Raw genomic sequence first — 18,486 nt, 5'->3', positions numbered from 1 at the left:
AGCCACAGTCATCCCTTACATAAAGTGGGTGCTTCCACCAACCCCTGGAACTGCAGACCCATCAGTCTAACTAGCCTTATCTGTAATGCCACGGAGTGTATTATCATGGACCTTATCAATAAAGATATAGGTAATCTTGAAAAGCTTGACCCTACCCAGTTCAGGTTCATCAAAGGAAGAGCATGCCTGTTAAACTTGGTGGACTTCTTTGAGACAGTCACTAAGGCCTTAGATGAGGGTAAAACTGTGCATATGGCCTACCTAGTTTTAGCCAAGGCTTTCAATACAATCCTCCACTCAGGCATTATTGATAAATTCACCCAGCTAGGTATCAGCCCATATATCGTTAGGTGAGTTGTGAACTGACTCACAGATAGAACACATACAGTCAAAATAGGAGAGTCCACCTCCTCCAGCAGGCCAGTAGCCAGTGGTGTTCCACAGGGTTCAATTCTGGGACCCCTACTGTTTGGAATCTACTTCTCCGAAGTACCAGCTAAAACAAAACGTCTGTGGCTGACTACGTTTGCCAGTAACTGCACACTGGGAGCGATCACTGAGTTTCCTAATGATTTCAACATCCTGCAAGAAGGACTTACACTGAGTAATGACTGGTGCCAAAGTTATGGACTTAAACTCAATGCAAAAAAAAAAAAAGCATTATCATTCCCTTCAGCAAAGGCGATGCTCCTGCAGATTATTACAAAGTCACATTGCCATTCATTTAAATCTGCTACTTATTGCAGACCATAATACAATGCATAAGATATGAACAGCTGAGGAATTGTATAGCAATACTACTTGCTTTAATGTGTTCCGTAAACAAAGTAAGGCAAACGTTTTAAAGCTACTTACTAGTGTATAAACTAATGCTAACACTGTCCCAAGTTAGTAAAGTAGGCCAGATAAGAACTACTGTTCACTTCTGTTCACAGCATACAGCATATGCATTCTGCTTACTGATCGGTTCAGAAAACTAGATTAATTAGAGTAATTTAACATGGTGGATGGCAGTACATTTCACATTTGCTATTGCTTGTTACAACTGATTCAGACAGAGGAGGGTAAATCTAAAAGGATGGCAAAGAAAATGCAGCATAGATAAAGAATAGTACCCGAAAAACATTATAAAATATACTTATGTTCTTACATGTAGCTCAGACAAGGCATGATTTTTAAAATTGATGTTGTACACCATTATTCCTTCACTGCTGAATAATGCATGTGTTCATTAATGTTTCATAAGGTATTGCATTGTCTCTTATGTGTCAGAAATCTAACCTTACTCTCAGCTTCCTTCCTTATTATTAATAGTATGACTCAAGGAAACTACAAACCTGAATCCCATCATAACAAACCTAAAACCTGACTCATGTTGTGACTTCTCTGATAACACTAACATTCCTTGTAGGGGACATAGTCTGAAGAAGGATAAATATCATTCTCTGAAAGAGGCTGATGAAGTTCTATCACTTTATTTACCTGGGAAGTCCATCTAGGTCAGGAGGACCACTTATAGCTAAGACCTATTGAGTAATATTTCTTAAAAGCAACACTTCACAAGGAAATTAGGTCTCAATATATGCATAATTTTCATGTAAGTTGAAAAAAAATCACAGATATATTATGATCATTTCCCAATTGTATTATATTGAAACAGAATGCATAAAACTATTGCTACGTTTATATTATACAGGTACACATTCAATGTGTTTTGTGTACATAGCTCTGCTGTGCTGCTTAAAACAGTGCTGAGGAGCACCAGAAAGAAGGAAATAATGCTATAGTGTTAACTTCTTGTTAGTGCACAAAAGAGCTTAATAATGTAGTAACAATATCATAAAAGACAAAAATACATTAAATATAAAAAGAAACTGTAGGTTATAATAATTGCTTTTCATTTATTTGCATGATACATATATGTGTGTAAAAATATATCTATCTCTCTTCATACCTGTAAAGGAATAAAACAGGATAATCTTCAAATTTAGTAAAGACATTTTTGTCACTTGATACTTTTTCTAACCCCTAATACATGACCCATCACTTGCCTCTGGCTTCCCACACCCCCATCCACCCATCCACTTACCTACTCTCCTTGGGATATGCTGTAGCTCCTTTGTAGAAAATCAGGCCATATCTTTTTTTGGTGAGAAGACCTTGTGGCAAAACTCTTCGAGCATGAGAGGATGGACCCTACATAGAGCAAGTGATTACGTGCAGTGTTCTGTGAGCTATCATTCTGTGGTGGTCATTTAAGTTCTATTACAGGAACACTGATGTGTACTTACATCAAAAGCAAGTTAGATCAATGGATGGAAGTAAGGAAATATGGCCCAGGAGTGCCCTCCCCCCATGAGACTAATGAACACAGGCAGTGCATAAATGCCTTATTGTGCAGCAGGGTCCCCTTTCAATTGTCACAGATGTGACCCCAAAAATATTCATTCATAGACAGGAAGAATAAGAATAACATTTATGGTAAGGGTAATTTGAATGCCTAACGGATAACATGGTTAGGCCTAAAATGTCACTTCAAGGCAGCCAACAGCAGATGGACCTAACCACCCTGCGTAATATGTTATATGTCTCACCTTAGAGAGTTGACCCAAGTCTCCTTTTGTTCAACAGATATCACACAGGCAATGATCCCTTTCGAACACTTCATCCAGGATAAGAGAGTGGGCTATGAGTCACTTCATGTTCCTCCCCCTACAGGCTAACCCTACCAACATCCTGAGTCCATTCCTAAACCACACATGCCTGTGGCACAGATTAATGTATTGTCTCAGCATGACTGGCTGGCCTTGCTATTTTTTATTTTCAGAGAGACTGGCATTTAAGAATATTTACTTTTGAATTAATTGTTCATTAAATTCTTGTTGATTATATTTAACATTTTCTCATTTTTGTGTTGCTTCTGCAGCTGTTGGTTTCAATTCATACTGCATTTTCTTGGTGACAAAATAATTGTAAAATAGATCATACTTTTATACTTTACAGAGTTAAGACATGACACAGATAGATTTTCAGTATTTGAAAGGCATATTATAAGTCTTATTATTTTCAGCATATTATTTTAGTTTTGATTACTTGTATTACTGTTGAATAATTACATATCAAGAACTTATTTATTTATTCATTTATTTATTAATTATTACAGTGGACTGGACCAAAGTCACATTTAACTAAAATGTGGGAACAAAACATAAATAATGCTTAACTACACCATCCTGAAAATAGTAAGCAATAAATATATGTGTATAATTATGATTATATGTACCTCCCCCTAACCATTCTCATAGGAGGCTATATCAATACCCACTCCTCTGGGAGACAGCTTTAAAATGTAGTGTAGTCAAAACCTGCAGGAGCTTCCCTTAGTCTGCTGTCTGTGCTCACTGTAAGCCTTTTTTTTCCTTGTATATGGATATGCCTTTTTAGAGTTGTCTGCTGTCATAATTTACAGGGATTTTTTATGTTGTTCTATATTAGTGCTACATTTATTATTGCTATTTAGAGTGTATAGTCTGACAAAACTGTGATGCTTTTTACTGCTGATTGTATATGTAGAGCTTGGTGATTACTCCAGTGTGTATATGCGTACTTACATATCTAAACTTACATAGGAAGCTGGAGTGGCCTCATAGACATTTCCTTTATTGATATCTGCTTCACAGTATTCTGCATTTAGTATTAGTAAGCAGAAACATATAGTTGCAGATTATTTTGTACACAAACAGTAGAAACACAGCATGTGTTACAAATTCTAGCCAATATCTTACCTAACTATAGTTCTAATTGGTATTAGTTAGCAGTAACATACCTGCTATCAGTAAGGAGAAACATACAGTTTGTTTATATGGCATCTCGTATTTGAAAAGCAGAAAGAGTGTTTGTTGCCTAACTTCAGTCTCAGTTGGTATTAGTTAGCAGAAACATACCTGCTATTGGTAAGGAGAAACATAGTTTATTTGGTATCTGAAAAGCAGAAACAGTGTTTGTTGCAAACTCTTGTAACCTGCATCTCACCTAACTATAGCTCTAACTGGTTTTGTAAGCAGAAACATACGTGGTATTTGTAAGCAGAAACATACAGTTGTTTGTTTATTTGGTATTTGAAAAGCAGAAACACAGCAGTTGTTATATATTCTAAACAGTATCTTACATAACTATGGTGCTACTTTAACCTATTAGACTTAGTACGTTGTTAAATTTGTATATTATGAACTGCCTAGACACAATTTCCTATTCTTTGTGATTCTTTACTCTTCCCTGGACATTTATCTGTATACCTACTTACTGTACCATTTCTTGTACCCACTCTCTGTCGTCTGATAATCCTTCCATCACTCTCTGATTAATATCTTCTACTCTCTCCCAGTTTGTCTCCATTTCTCCTAAAACTGTACTATTCACTTTCTGCTCACATTCTGTCTATTTTTTTCTCTTTGCAATTTGCTCAGGCCATCCAGAAGACTTGGGATGCCCCCCCCCCCACACACCTTCATTTCTGAAGCAAAGTTTCCCTTGGGCTAATTTCTATCTCTTTCATTTATCTGCTATAAAACCCACATTAGCGTGGTTTTGCGCACCTGACAGTGCCGGTTAGCTGGGGTATAACTATTCCCAGCTCCACAAAATCTGCTCTTCAATTTTTCCCTTGGAACTAGACAAACTTTCAACTTAAGCACTCAAACCAATCACTTCTCAGCCCGGCACTTGCTCAAAACTCATAGCAAGCACTAATAAACCTTAGCACTAGACCCCCCTATACTGGGGAGAAGGACAAGGCTCTCTATTTGACCTCACCAGCCAATCAGTAAAACAGTTCACTGTACATATCCAGGCATGTCCAAAGGGCAGTTCCAGGTGTACTCTCCAGTCCAATTGGTGAATCTGGGCATTTTGAGGCAATGTTACAACTGCCTCATGTACACAGACAACCCTCTCCTCCTACCAACCAAACACTAATAAATGCAAGAGATGCAATTATACAGCCAAACTGGAGACTAAGCTCTCTCAACCCAAGACTGGACCAGTCAGTCAAGAGGAGAAGAGAATTACTTACATCACACCACCAGCTTCACATAGACCTATGAAACCAGCACCTGCAAAAACACACACATAAATACATGAAAACATACTCGGAGACTCTAAATAAAAATCTGCAAAAGCAACAGAGACTTTCTCGGCAGACATCCAAGCAGCCTCCACCCCCCCAACACAAACCATGAAACACATACTTCACAAAACCAGTGTGCCACGCAATCACAACCCTTAAGGCAAAATAACATACCCAACACACTAGTAATAGGTGACTCTATAGTCAGGCACACTGACGTCCCACTCACTAGGCTGAACAAGGAGAAGGTTACTGTTAGCTGCCTGTCGGGTGCCAGGATCCGCCACATAACACAAGCACTCAGGTCACTCCAGAACAAGTACAAATATGACTCTGTCATTGTCCATGTTGGTGTGAATGATCTGAGCCATACCTCCCTGGACAACATGAAGAGAGACATGGAGGAGCACAGTGATCACATAGCCCAGGCCGGTATGACCCTGACCCTGAGTAGCATTCTGCCCTCACCAAGAATGATACCACAGTATAAAGAAAAAATTATCAGTTTCAACAATTGGCTAAGCTTCTGATGTCATTCAAAGGGGATCCAGTGTCTGTCAGCCTGGGATGACATGCTCAACAAGCCATGGTGCTTCGCTAGGGACGGCTTGCACCTGTCACCCTTAGGCTTTTGAATACTGGCTAAGGCTCTTGCCACTCCCATAGTGCCTTTTTTTAGGCAAGGCTCAAAAAACAAACCACTGTAAATAGCACAAGGAACAAAAAACTGAGGGTAATGCTACTCAATTCCAGAAGTCTAAACCTCAAAATGCACACACTCGAAGCACTCCTCAGTATGGAGAAAATCGATATATGTGCTGTAACAGAAACCTTGTTTAAGGCTCCAGAGAGCACCCCAGCACGACCAGGCTGCAACTCATATCATACATTTCGGCCACAAAATCCGGATCGAAATACAAAAGGCGGGGGCGTATCCATAGTCATCAAGGATAGCCACACCTCCAGGTTAGTGGCACAGCATGATGCCTCAGAGGTCATCCATGTGCAACTAACAATGTGCAAAGCTGCAATCCAAATTGTAGCTTGCTACAGATCACCCACTATGTCCCAGGACCCTCATTCCACATTTCTGGAAACAGTGGGAAAAATAAAGGTCTGACCAAACACCCTGATATTGAGTGATTTAGATTACCCAAACATTAACTCAGAGAACTACTCAAGTAATAGCTCCCTTGTCCAACATTTCCTAGAATTTATAAACTCTAACACTCTGGATCAACTGGTCAACACCCCCACCAGAGGTGACAACATATTGGACCTGATCATCACTAACATGGGAGACCAGTGTTCTACACCGAAGGTCAACCCCTCGCTGGTTAGATCTGACCATAAACTAATCACTCTGGATATCCACATTCCACTGTCACCCCTGGTCAAAGAAACCACCATGAAAAACTTTTCAAAAGCAAACTTCACATTACTTAAGACCGATGTGGAAATATTTAAAGCCACCATACTAATGGATAACACTGTCCAAGCTGCAAAATCCTTTACAAATGCACTCTACAGGCAGCTACATGATTGCATGGATCGTGCTATCCCAAGCAAAACCAAGACTTACTCCTCCAAGAAAAGAAAACCAGTCTGGTGGACCCCTGCCATAAACAAGCTATACAATAGAAGGAGGATACTAGTACAGAAAACAGTAAAATCACAAAAAGGCAAGACTTCCCTGATCAGCATCAGTAGGAGACTACAATCCCTCATAAAATCATCCAAGGTTAGCTTCGAAAGAAAAATTGCCAAGGACTCCAAAGATAACCACAAGGCATTCTTTAGCTATGCCTAGAATCTAAGTGGCAATTCTCAGATCTGCTCAGAGTTAGTGCAGAATGGCACAAAATACATTGAATTGACCGATATCGCCAACATCCTGGCAGACAGGTTCAGCGCAAATTTCACCCCCCCCTCTCACCCCCAAAAGGGACCATAACCATACCAGAAGAATGTAGTGCCCGTGAAATCATAGACACTCAGGTTAAAACAGCCCTCTCCAAAGCCAAAAACACAGCATCAATGGGACAAGACGGTGTCCCAGGCTGCGTACTACATGAGCTCAAAGATGAACTAACCCCTCACCTAAACACACTGTTCAAACTCAGCCGCTGCATAGGCTACGTGCCCATAGAGTGGCACACAGCAACGGTTATTCCACTCCACAAAGGTGGTGCCACAACAGACCTTGGGAACTATCGCCCTATAAGCCTGACTAGCTTGGTCTGCAAGGCTATGGAGTGCATCATCATGGATCTCATTAACAGAGACATTGGGAACCTCCAAACACTGGACCCTACCCAGTTCAGCTTTGTTAAGGACAGATCATGCCTCCTAAACATAGTGGACTTTTTTGGGACAGTTACCAAGGCTATAGACGAGGGAAAGGTGGTCCACACAGCCTACCTAGACCTTGCAAAGGCTTTTGACACCATTCCCCACTCAGGTATTATAGACAAGCTCACCAGCCTGAACATAAACCCCTACATCATGAGATGGGTTGCCAACTGGCTCACAGACAGAGCCCACATGGTAAGAGTTAGCAGGAGCTAGATCTGACTCTAAACCGGGTACAAGTGACATTCCCCAGGGCTCAGTCTTAGGATCCCTCCTGTTCGGCATATACTTCTCAGAGGTACAGGCAAGCACAGGAGGACTATGGCTGGCCAAGTTCACAGATGACTGCAAACTAGGGGGTATAATTGACTCTAAGGCTGACACTGACATCCTCCAAAAGTGTCTCACTGAGACAGATACCTGGTGTCAAAACCATGGCCTCAAGCTAAATGCCAAAAAGTGCATAGTCATCCCCTTTGGGAAAAACATAGTACCCACAAACTACCACATAGGCGGTAGCCCCCTAAATATGGAAGATGTAATAAGGGATCTGGGGACCCAAGTAGATAGTAACCTCTCCTTTGACAATCACATTGCCAAAGTGGTTAGAAAATCATTCTATGTGGCCCACCTAATCACAAAAGGGTTTGCATCCAGATCAAAAGAGGTCATTGTACCCCTCTATGCATCATTCATCAGACCCATCATAGAGTACAACAACCCATTTGGGCTGCACTTTAGAAGACACCTGCAAGAGCTGGAAAGACCACAGAAGTACCTCACCAAGAGGATCACTGGCCTCAAACAGATACCCTATGCAGCTCGACTGAAGAAACTCCAGCTGTACTCAGTTGCATACTGCCTACTCAGAGGTGATCTCTGCCTGACATACAAGGCCATGTCCAACCCAGAATTGATGGACATGCTACACCTAAAGAAAACCATATCCCCGCAAGCCACACGCTCTAGGGATATAAACCTCACCACAACAATAAATAGAATGTGCTGGAGGGATAGATTCCTGTCCCAGAGACTTCCCATGCTCTGGAACAAGATTCCAATCTACATTAGACAGAGCTCCTCACTAACCCTCAAGAGAAACCTTGATGAGTGGATGTGAAACAGAAAGTATACACCGGGGATCACTTCAATGGGTCTGCTGGACAGAGGCACAGGGAACTAATCTAAGGGGGCGGCGTAAGCCAACACATTCTGGCTAGGCTTATAAATGCCTTCGGGCCCTGTACCTACCTATGAACCTATGAACCTAAAAGCTCAAATCAGCCCTGGGAAATCTCAGCTGTTTTACAAAAGCTTTCCTTTACAATTAAGCATTAGGTGAATGTCACTGAATTGTTTTTAACAATTTTCTCTTACTTTGTGACTACCATTGTGAAGTAAGCACAGCTGCATTGAGCTCCATTCAGCTTACATCTTGGAGAGCTTTAATCAAGTTGGCCACTACATTGCAACATACTGTACTAATTATATAAGATCCTTATTCCCCTCTGTATGCAAACAGGTGAGCTCCAGAGTCTAAGGTTAAAACTATTCCAAAACAAAACTTTAGTTCACTCCCAATTCCCTTAGCTCTACCCATTCTTAAAGAGCTTGCTAGCAACATTTCCTAATAGACAAACAGCTACTGATTGTTTTTTCAGCCTTCTCGCACCTCAGGTGTAGCCCTGCTCTGCTTGTCCTCGCTACGCTCGGGCTCACTTTGCTCGCCACCCACCCCCATATCATTTCCTTTATACCTAACTATTGTTAACACCCACTCTGCACCCTACTTCCCCTTCCTGTTCTCCACACAAACCATAACTAATCCCTCCCCTCTCCCTTACTACATTTGCAAACTATTACTTCTCCTTCCACTACCCACATTGCTCCTACTCCCCTACTCAAACATCACCTAAGCAACTCACTCTCACATACCTACTTGCAAAAGAAACCTACTACTAACTCCCCAGTCACCATTTTCAATGCTCTAGCACTCAATACTCCTAGCTCTCATGCCTTTTTCTACTACCCTTTTTCTTGTACTATCCTCCATTACCCCTCCTTCATGCTCTCACCTCACTTAATATCCATTTATCTCCATTCTCAAAGTTCCTACAATACATCATACTAGGGATACCTCATCTCTTTATCATTAATTTGCTATTTTCACTTCTATCTTTTCTATTGAAACTCCTCTTTCTAAAATCAAAATTCTCCCACATACACCACATTCCCTAAAAACAAAACAAAATATTTTATCTTTAACTTATAGAAGCATAACTACCACTACTACCCTAATGCTCTTCTACTTGCAGGAGATATTCATCCCAATCCAGGTCCCACTCAACAAAATTCCACCTATAACTATAGTCCCACTAACCTATATACCTCTGTCCCCCAAAGAAACAAATCTCCTTTTACTCAATAAACACTAGAAGTATATTAAACAAGGTTAGTGAGCTTCATGCTTGGATCTCAAGCCATACTCCTGATGTCATCACCCTAACAGAAACTTGGCTAAAACCCCATCACCATGGCAAAGACTTTCTCCCTCCTAGCTATAGTACACTGCTCCTTGAAAGCCAAAAGAAAAAGGGTGGTGGAGTTACCATTGTTTACTCTAACCATCTTCCTCTGACATCTCCTAATAAAACTATCCCATCCTTTTCCCCTGCTGAAATACTGACAGCCAGCCTTGTATTTTACACCCATACCACCATCACAATAGTAGCAATCTACATTCTCCCGGGGGATAACTTACCCCTGCTGGAAAACATACTCATGCGTCTCTCAACACATTCCTAATGAAACCGTTATTTTTGGTGATGTCAATATTAATTGGTTAACTCTCTGTACCCCAAATTCTTCCTTGCACATTAACTTGTATGGTTTTACTCAACATATCACTGATGCCACCCATACCAACAACTCTCATACACACGGCACTCTTATCAACTGGATTCTAGTCTTTCATTACTCGAAATATCACAATCCTAAAACCCTTCCCAACACACTAAGTGATCACTCCCCAATAAAAATACTTAGATATATCCCTCACTTTACTAAACAGCATAGATTTATCACATGCACAAGCTTACTGACTTCTACCCACCCAGACACATTTAAATCTCTTCTCTCTAAAGTTAACTGGAATTTCCTTACCCAACTCCCCCTTTATGATGCTGTCCTGTCTTTCATCTCCACCGTTCTTAGTATTCTTGACTTACTTGCCCCACTTCGCACACTCCACATTAAATCTAATATATCTCCATGGCTATCAAATTCCACCTGCATCCTAATGAAAAATAGAGACAGAGCATGGAAAACATGGACCAAAACAAAGCTCACTGCAGACTTGCTAAAATACACAGAACTTAGAAATCAGACCAAAAAGTGTATTAATAAAGATAAAAGAGACTTCTACTGTAATCCACCGTCGGCCTTGAACTCTAACCCCCCCAAAATTTTTGAACTAATTAAATCACATACTACATTCTGGTGGTCCCTGCTCCCCCAATCCTTGTCCTGATAAGACTACCAAAGATACTGCCTCCACCTTCAATACATATTTCATTGACTCTATATCCAGACTATTTAACCCCAGTGCCAAATCATCTACCTTTAATAATATTTCAAACCACTCTCTATCAAATCCCACTATACTCTCATCAAATTATTTTTCCCCTCAAACCTGTACCCACTAGCTACATCAAATCCCTACTCTCTAAACTCAAACCTTGCTCAGCTTCTACCAACAACATTCCTTACCTTTTCCTTCAGTTAGCTGCTGACTCTCTTGCTCTCCTTATATCTAACTTAATCAACCACTCCATTTCACAATCCAAAGTCCCTTCCATATGGAAACAATTCTTCCCTCTACTAATACATAAAGGTGGTAACTCCTCAAACATCACTCATTTTAGACCAATTGCCATCCTCTCTCCTCTCTGTAAAGTTCTAGAAAAATGCATACATAAACAACTTATGCAATACCAGCTCTCTGAAAATCTGCTCACACTTACTCAACATGGCTTTAGACCATGCTACTACTACTGCCCTACTATCATTCTTTAATACCATATCCCTTGCCATATATAACAACAAACTTGTCTCCTGCCTATTCTTAGATCTCTCTAAAGCTTTCAACACTGTCTCTCCCCCTCTTCTTCTGCACAAACTAACCAGCCTTAACTTCTCCCCTGATACTGTTGCATGGTTTTCCAGCTATTTCACTGACAGATTTCAAGCAGTGAAGTGGAAATCTGCACTCTCCCCTCCTCTCCCAGTTAAAATGGGTGTCCCTCAGGGTTCCATCCTTGGTCCACTACTTTTCAACATCTTCACTAATCTTCTTTATTCTTCCTGTCCTCAGTCATCACTGGTCCAATGCACTACTGACTCTACTGCAATCACTATTGCTGACTCTCCCTCCAAACTTATCTCTAAAACACAGACTTCCTTTAACTCAGTAGAAAAGTGGCTCTCTGATAACCAGCTTATCATTAACCTAAAAAACTAAGCTCCTGCTTTTTCTTCCTAAAAACTACAACCACATTAAATCCACTTTCACAATCTTCTCCTTCAATAACACACACATTGAGGTGGAAACTAGCATTAAACTCCTTGGTGTCATCATTGACGACCAACTTAAATTCGATCTGCACATTAACAACTGTATCAAGAAAACTCATCAGAAACTACGGATCCTCTATCGTAACAAAACGTTTCTCACCAGTGAAGCTAAAGTAACTCTCTCTTATGCCTACCTCCTACACAGTCTATTATATGGCTCTCAAATTCTTACTTGCTTCAACTCCACACTCCTTGCCAAACTTGAATCTACCTACAACAAGATAACCAAATTTGCAGCCCATCAAACTTACAAGTCACATCACTGTCTCTCACTCAAACACCTTAACAGACTAGAACTACCTCACCAGCTTATTCTTCCTCAACTCCAGATCATCCACTCAATCCTTTATCAGCCTTCTTACTGTCCTACCCTATCATATCTCATCTCCCACTAGTCACCTGCTAGATCCCTCCGGAGTTCTAAACTAGATCTGCTACAAATCCACAAACCTAAGACTAAGAAAGGATGCATTCTCTATAGCTATAATCCTTCCAAGGCCTGGAAGAAACTCTCACTGGAGATCAAGTCACTCAAGCAACTTAAGTCAATTCAAGCTAGCCACTAAAGAATACCTGTTAAGCCAATGGACCTCCCTCTGTACCCAACCCCTTAAACAGCTTATCAACCCTAACTCCACACCTCTATCTGCTCCCAACTTATGTAACTTTCTTTAACTTTCTAGACCTTGTCTTACATTAACTTCTCTATCCTAGGCACATTACATACATTCTTATCTGCATAATGTAAGATTTTACATCTGGTGACAAAACTATTGTTAGTCCTTCTGAATGATGTAGGATTCTAAATCTGACAGACATAATGATTAGTTTACTGTAGTAAATCCTTGCTTTGTGTTGTATATGCTGCTTTGAATATTTTCTGTAAATCAGTTGTTGATTGTTTACTTATTTTTGTAAATGATAATTTGTAGAACATGTGGAGCCTTTCTCCCCGGACCTCTGCTGAAAAAGGGCTATTTAGCTCAATTGGGCAAACCCAGTCAGCAAATGTAAAATAAATAAATAAATAAATAAATTATATACAGTACAAAGCTATGTTTGCACATACCTTTCCATACAATGCAAGACAGTATTGGTATATAGATTTAGACCCGCTACTTAAAATTACCATGTAAAAATACCTGTAGTAGTCACAGGTCACATTGAAGTAAATAAATGCATTATTTTCAGTTGAAGATTTGATGCGTTTTCCTTATTCTTGCATGGGGAATGACTGGATTAATGACCTCAGACTGATTTAATAAAGAGAAAGCGAGTTAATTTTTTGTAGCAAATGAATGCATGCTTAGTAGCAATTCTGTATCTGGTCCTCTTGTCTCTAGCTGCAGAATCAACACAATTTGATAAAGAGAAATTGACTGTCTGGTTCTCATGTCTCCACGGGGATAATCTGATAATGAGAAATTTGCTGTGTGGTTCTCATGTCTCTGTGGAGACAATCTGATAAAGAGAAATTGGTTATGGTGTGGTGGACAGTGATTGGCTGGGGGGAAAACAGAAAGAAAAGGGAAAATGGCTAGGAGATCATGCTTTCTGAAAGCATTCAGGGATTTTCCCAGCTGGGAGAGCTATAAAGATAAGACAAAACCAGTTAGCACTTAGTAGAAGCACAGGATGCACCATGCATCTTAGCATGGATAGCCTTTTTTAGCTTAACTCAAGTCTGTGAGTATGGCTGCCATTTGTGGATGACATGTGTTTCTATTAGGAGGATAAAAATTCAATATTTGAAGATGTACATATTTTACATGTTAATAGGATTTAGGGGATATTGAGGCTTTTTTTTTGTTTCAGGGCTTTCAATAAAACAAAGAGTTTTTTAAGATGTGACATAGGCTCAAATAGATATGACAAGAAGCAACTGTATACAAGTTCAACCTGCCAAACAGTGTATGCATATAGCACAAAAGCTGGAACTAGACATTTACCAAAAAAATGCGTTATACATGGAAGCTGGGAATAATAACTTTTTAATACAATGATTCTTTCTGTAATGTCTTTAAAGGCCAATGTTCTCACAGATAAATACAAAAAAGAAAGACAAGTGAACTATATTAAAAAATGTATAGTGCAAATAGCTATATTATAGGAGACACACTTGGAAAGAAATGAACATGTGAATTTGATAAAGAAAGGTTTTCATGATGGTTACTCAGCAGAATACTTGGGACAAATGAAAAGAAGAGTAGTTATAGTATTTGCAAGAGGAGCTCCAATAGTGATAGAAGAGGATAACAAAAAGATAATAATGGCAGATGGGGATACTGGCAAGGGAGTAAGATTACACTGGCTTGTTTGTACTAAGCTGAACTGAAGTGGGCTACCAGCCACAACTCTGAGCTGAGATACCAGAAGACTAACGGCTTCTGTGCTTCCAAAAACACAAGTTCCCTTTTTTTTTTTTGGATTATTTATATTATTTACTGCACTTTTTTAATTGCCTGCTGCCTACATTTCTAGTGCATTTATTTACTGTGTACTAAACTACACTGTTATACTGCAATTACCTGCCACACTGTACCTGTAATATCAAATGTTATTGCTGTTTTCACTGTTTAGCAAGCCTTTTTGTTGTTTCCACTGTTTGTTAAGTTTCTACCGGTATTTTTTCAATGTTTTAAAGCTAGCTGTTCTGCCTGCTCTGGTTTTCATGCCAAGCAGTACTTAATTAACTGACCTGTTAACTGTTTAAATCATTCTTTAGAGCCTCCTGGCTGATTTTCTGTTGTTTTAAACATTTTTTTAATGTCTCACTGCTATTTTCTGCTGTGTTAAACATTTTCTAGTGTTTCCTGCTGAAACTAGGGTAGCTAGTACCTGTAGCATAGCCCAGATCTAAGTATGCTGATTCTGGAACTGTTTGTAGTGGTTTGTTTGTTCTCAGCATGATTTCCAGGCCATCTTGGATTGGAAGGGGACTATCTGCACTATTGTAAGAGAATTATGTTGATTGGAGCCTGACTGGTACAGGGAAGCTGGTCTAGGGCTTGGAACAAGCATCCTCATTGATCCTTTTGAATTTTGTTAGAGTTTTTTTTCAAGTTTTATCCTTTGGTATTTAGGCCCTGTATCTGAGAAAGTTTCTGCTTGTTTGTACATTACAAGGCACCACACACTGCCATGCAATTGTGTGCCAAAGCCAGACAGTTAAATTCAACAAATTTTCCCATAAAACTCAGGTAGAAATATCCATTCACAGAGCTCTTCTCTGATCATTTCTGAAAAGCCACATCTAGTGACAACAGTCTTCAACCTAACATTATGGACAGTTGGACTACCCTTGTTTCTCCTGCCAGTCTTGTTGACCTGGGTCTCTTGTACTCAGACAACCATCTACTAATAACACAATCTAATACAGAGTGGGAGAGATGTATTTAAACCAAGCATCTAAAATCTATGCTCTCTCTCTCACTCAAAACAGTAACATGGAGAAGTTTGTCAGTTCACCTACCACTACATATTCACATTGTACCATTACTCATACACATACCACTGCTAATACACATAGCACGCATCAAACATGTAAATCCACATATGCGGGGGTTCTCTCAAAAAACTTACCAAAACATCAGAGACCTCCAAAACACAAGTCTGCTATAGCTAACAAAGTCTCCACAGGACCCATGACATATAGCAACAATAGCATCTCTCCCACCAAGCCTGTAAGGCATAACACTCAGAAACCAAGTTTGGTTTCTTGTCATTGGAGACTCAATAGTGAGACACATGGATGTCCCACTCACCTGGCTGGACAAGGAGAAAGTCACAGTCAGCTACCTGTCCACTGCCAGAATTCACCAAATCACACATGCGCTCAGGTCTCTCAGCAACAAGTACTGTTATGACTTTGTCATAGTTCATGTTCGTGTGAATGACTTGAGATGTACCTCGCTGGACTATATGAACAGAGACATTGTCGAGATTGCTGAGTATGTGTCCCAGGCAGGTATGTCCGTAGCTGTGAGCATCATATGACCCTTGCCTAGAATGATGCCACAGTATAAACAAAACATGATTGATTTCAATAATTGGCTTAGTTACTGATGTGATTCTAAAGGGATCCAGTTCCTGTCTGCCTGGGGCGCCATGGTCGACAAACCTTGCTGCTTTGCCATAAATGGTTTGCACCTGGCACCCATAGGCCTTCAGCTGCTGGCAAAGGCTCTTGCCTTCCCCCATAGTGCCTTTTTTAGTCAAGGTCTTGAAAACAATATTACCAATGTGACATTAACCAATCAGAACAAAATAAGGGTCATACTGCTAAATGCTAGGAGCTTAGACAAAAAACTGCACTCCCTGAAAGCACTTCTATCACTAGAAGATGTATGATGTATGTGCAGTCACAGAAACTTGATTTAAGGTCTCACAGAATACCCCAGCCCTGCAAGGCTACAATGCCTTCCACACCTTTAGACCACAAAATGAACATGTGAAAAACAAAGGAGGCGGTGTTTCAATCTATGTTAGAGATAAATTCACCCCCAGTCTAGTTAGACTGGACAATTCCATGGAGTTACTCCAGGTACAGGTTACAGTGGGTAAGACTTCCATTCAAGTCTTTGCTGGTTATTGATCCCCCTCCATGGGTCATGACACCCACAAAGCCTACTTAACCAAACTGAAGACAATCTATATTTTACCAAACACACTGGTTATGGGGAATTGGAATTATCCCATCATCAGCTGGGAAACTCTAGCCCAAACTCGCTAGCACAAAAGTTCCTTGACTTTGAATTCAAATGCCCTGTAGCAAATTGTCCATACCATAACAAGAGGAACAAACAATCTAGATCTGGTCCTCACCGACATGTCAAACAGGTGCACTGCTGCAAATGTTGGACCCTCATTAGTTAAAACTAACCACAAATCAGTCACCTTTGAACTGACATTAACACCAGAACTCACAAAGGATGAAATCAAACTAAAAAACTTCACCAAGGCAAACTATACCCTTCTAAGTGAAGGTATAAATGCATTCCAAGCCCCACCCCAATCTAAAAGTGGTAAGTATGCTGAAGCTTAAACTAATGCCTGTACAATCACTTGCGTAAGTGTTTAAACTCGACTGTACAAGACAGAATCAAAGCCAGAGCCCCGAGTAAAATCAAGCTGCCATGGTGGACTTCCAGCATCAGCATACTCTACAATAAATGCAAAAAGATGCCATCCAAGAAAACAAAGACAAAGACACAACAATGGAAAAGCACCCTCCTCAGTTTTAACAGGCAAATAAGACAACTTGTCAAATCCACCAAGAGCTCCATTGACAGAAACCTAGCAAGTACTGCCAAGGAAAACCAATAAGCCCTTTAGAGCTATGTACGTAACCTAAAGCCAAGCATGTGCAGCACTGTTGGGCAATGGTATCATACACACTGACCTCACAGAGATAGCAAACATGGTAGTGGATATGTTTGTTGCAAAATTTCAATCTCTTATCCCCTCCTAACTTACAACAACCCTCCCCCAACCCCCGCCCACCTTACACATCTGAAGACCTGGTCCACAAAGCCCTGTCCAAGGCAAAGAACACTGTCTCTATGGGACCAGCTGACGTCCCAGGCTGTCTTCTATGCAGACTAAAACATGAACAAGTATCATCACTAAAAACCCTCTTCAACCATAGCCTAACCACAGGCTTTGTTCCTGTGGAATGGAGAAAAGCTACAGTTATTCCCCTCCAAAATGGTGGCCTAGCAACAGACCCAGGAATTACAGACCCATAAGCCTGACCAACCTCACCTGTAAGGCCAAGGAACATATCATTATAGACCTCATAAATAAAGACATAAGTGACCTCCAGTCCCTGGAGCCTACCCAATTCAGCTTCATGAAGGGAAGCTCCTGCCTGCTAAATCTGGTGGATTTCTTTGAAAGTATGACCAAGACCATTGATGAGGGAAAATCTGTGTATACAGCATACCTCGACTTGGAAAAGGCTTTCAACACAATCTCACATTCAGGCATTACCGATAAACTTAGCAAACTGAATGTAAACTCATTTGTTTTAAAATGGGTTGCCAACTGGCTCACTGGACTCACACTATAAAAGTGGGTGGCTCCGCATCAAACAGAAGACCTGTTACTAGCAGGGTGCCACAATGGTCAGTGCTTGGCACCCTACTGTTTGGTATATACTTCTCAGAAGTTCAGGACAAAACTAAAGGGTTATGGCTGACCAAGTTTGCAGACAACTGCAAACTAGGTGCAATCATTGAAACCCCAAATGACGTCAGTATACTCCAGGAGGGTCTCTCACTGGTGTATTAGTCATGGTCTCAAACTCCATTGACAGAAACCTAGCAAGTACTGCCAAGGAAAACCATAAAGCCCTTTAGAGCCATGTATGTAACCTA

The sequence above is a fragment of the Protopterus annectens genome, chromosome 4.part1 (genome assembly GCF_019279795.1).
Source record: "Protopterus annectens isolate FY-2018-M chromosome 4.part1, PAN1.0, whole genome shotgun sequence".
Taxonomy (NCBI): domain Eukaryota; kingdom Metazoa; phylum Chordata; order Ceratodontiformes; family Protopteridae; genus Protopterus; species Protopterus annectens.
This window is presented reverse-complemented; position numbering follows the sequence as displayed.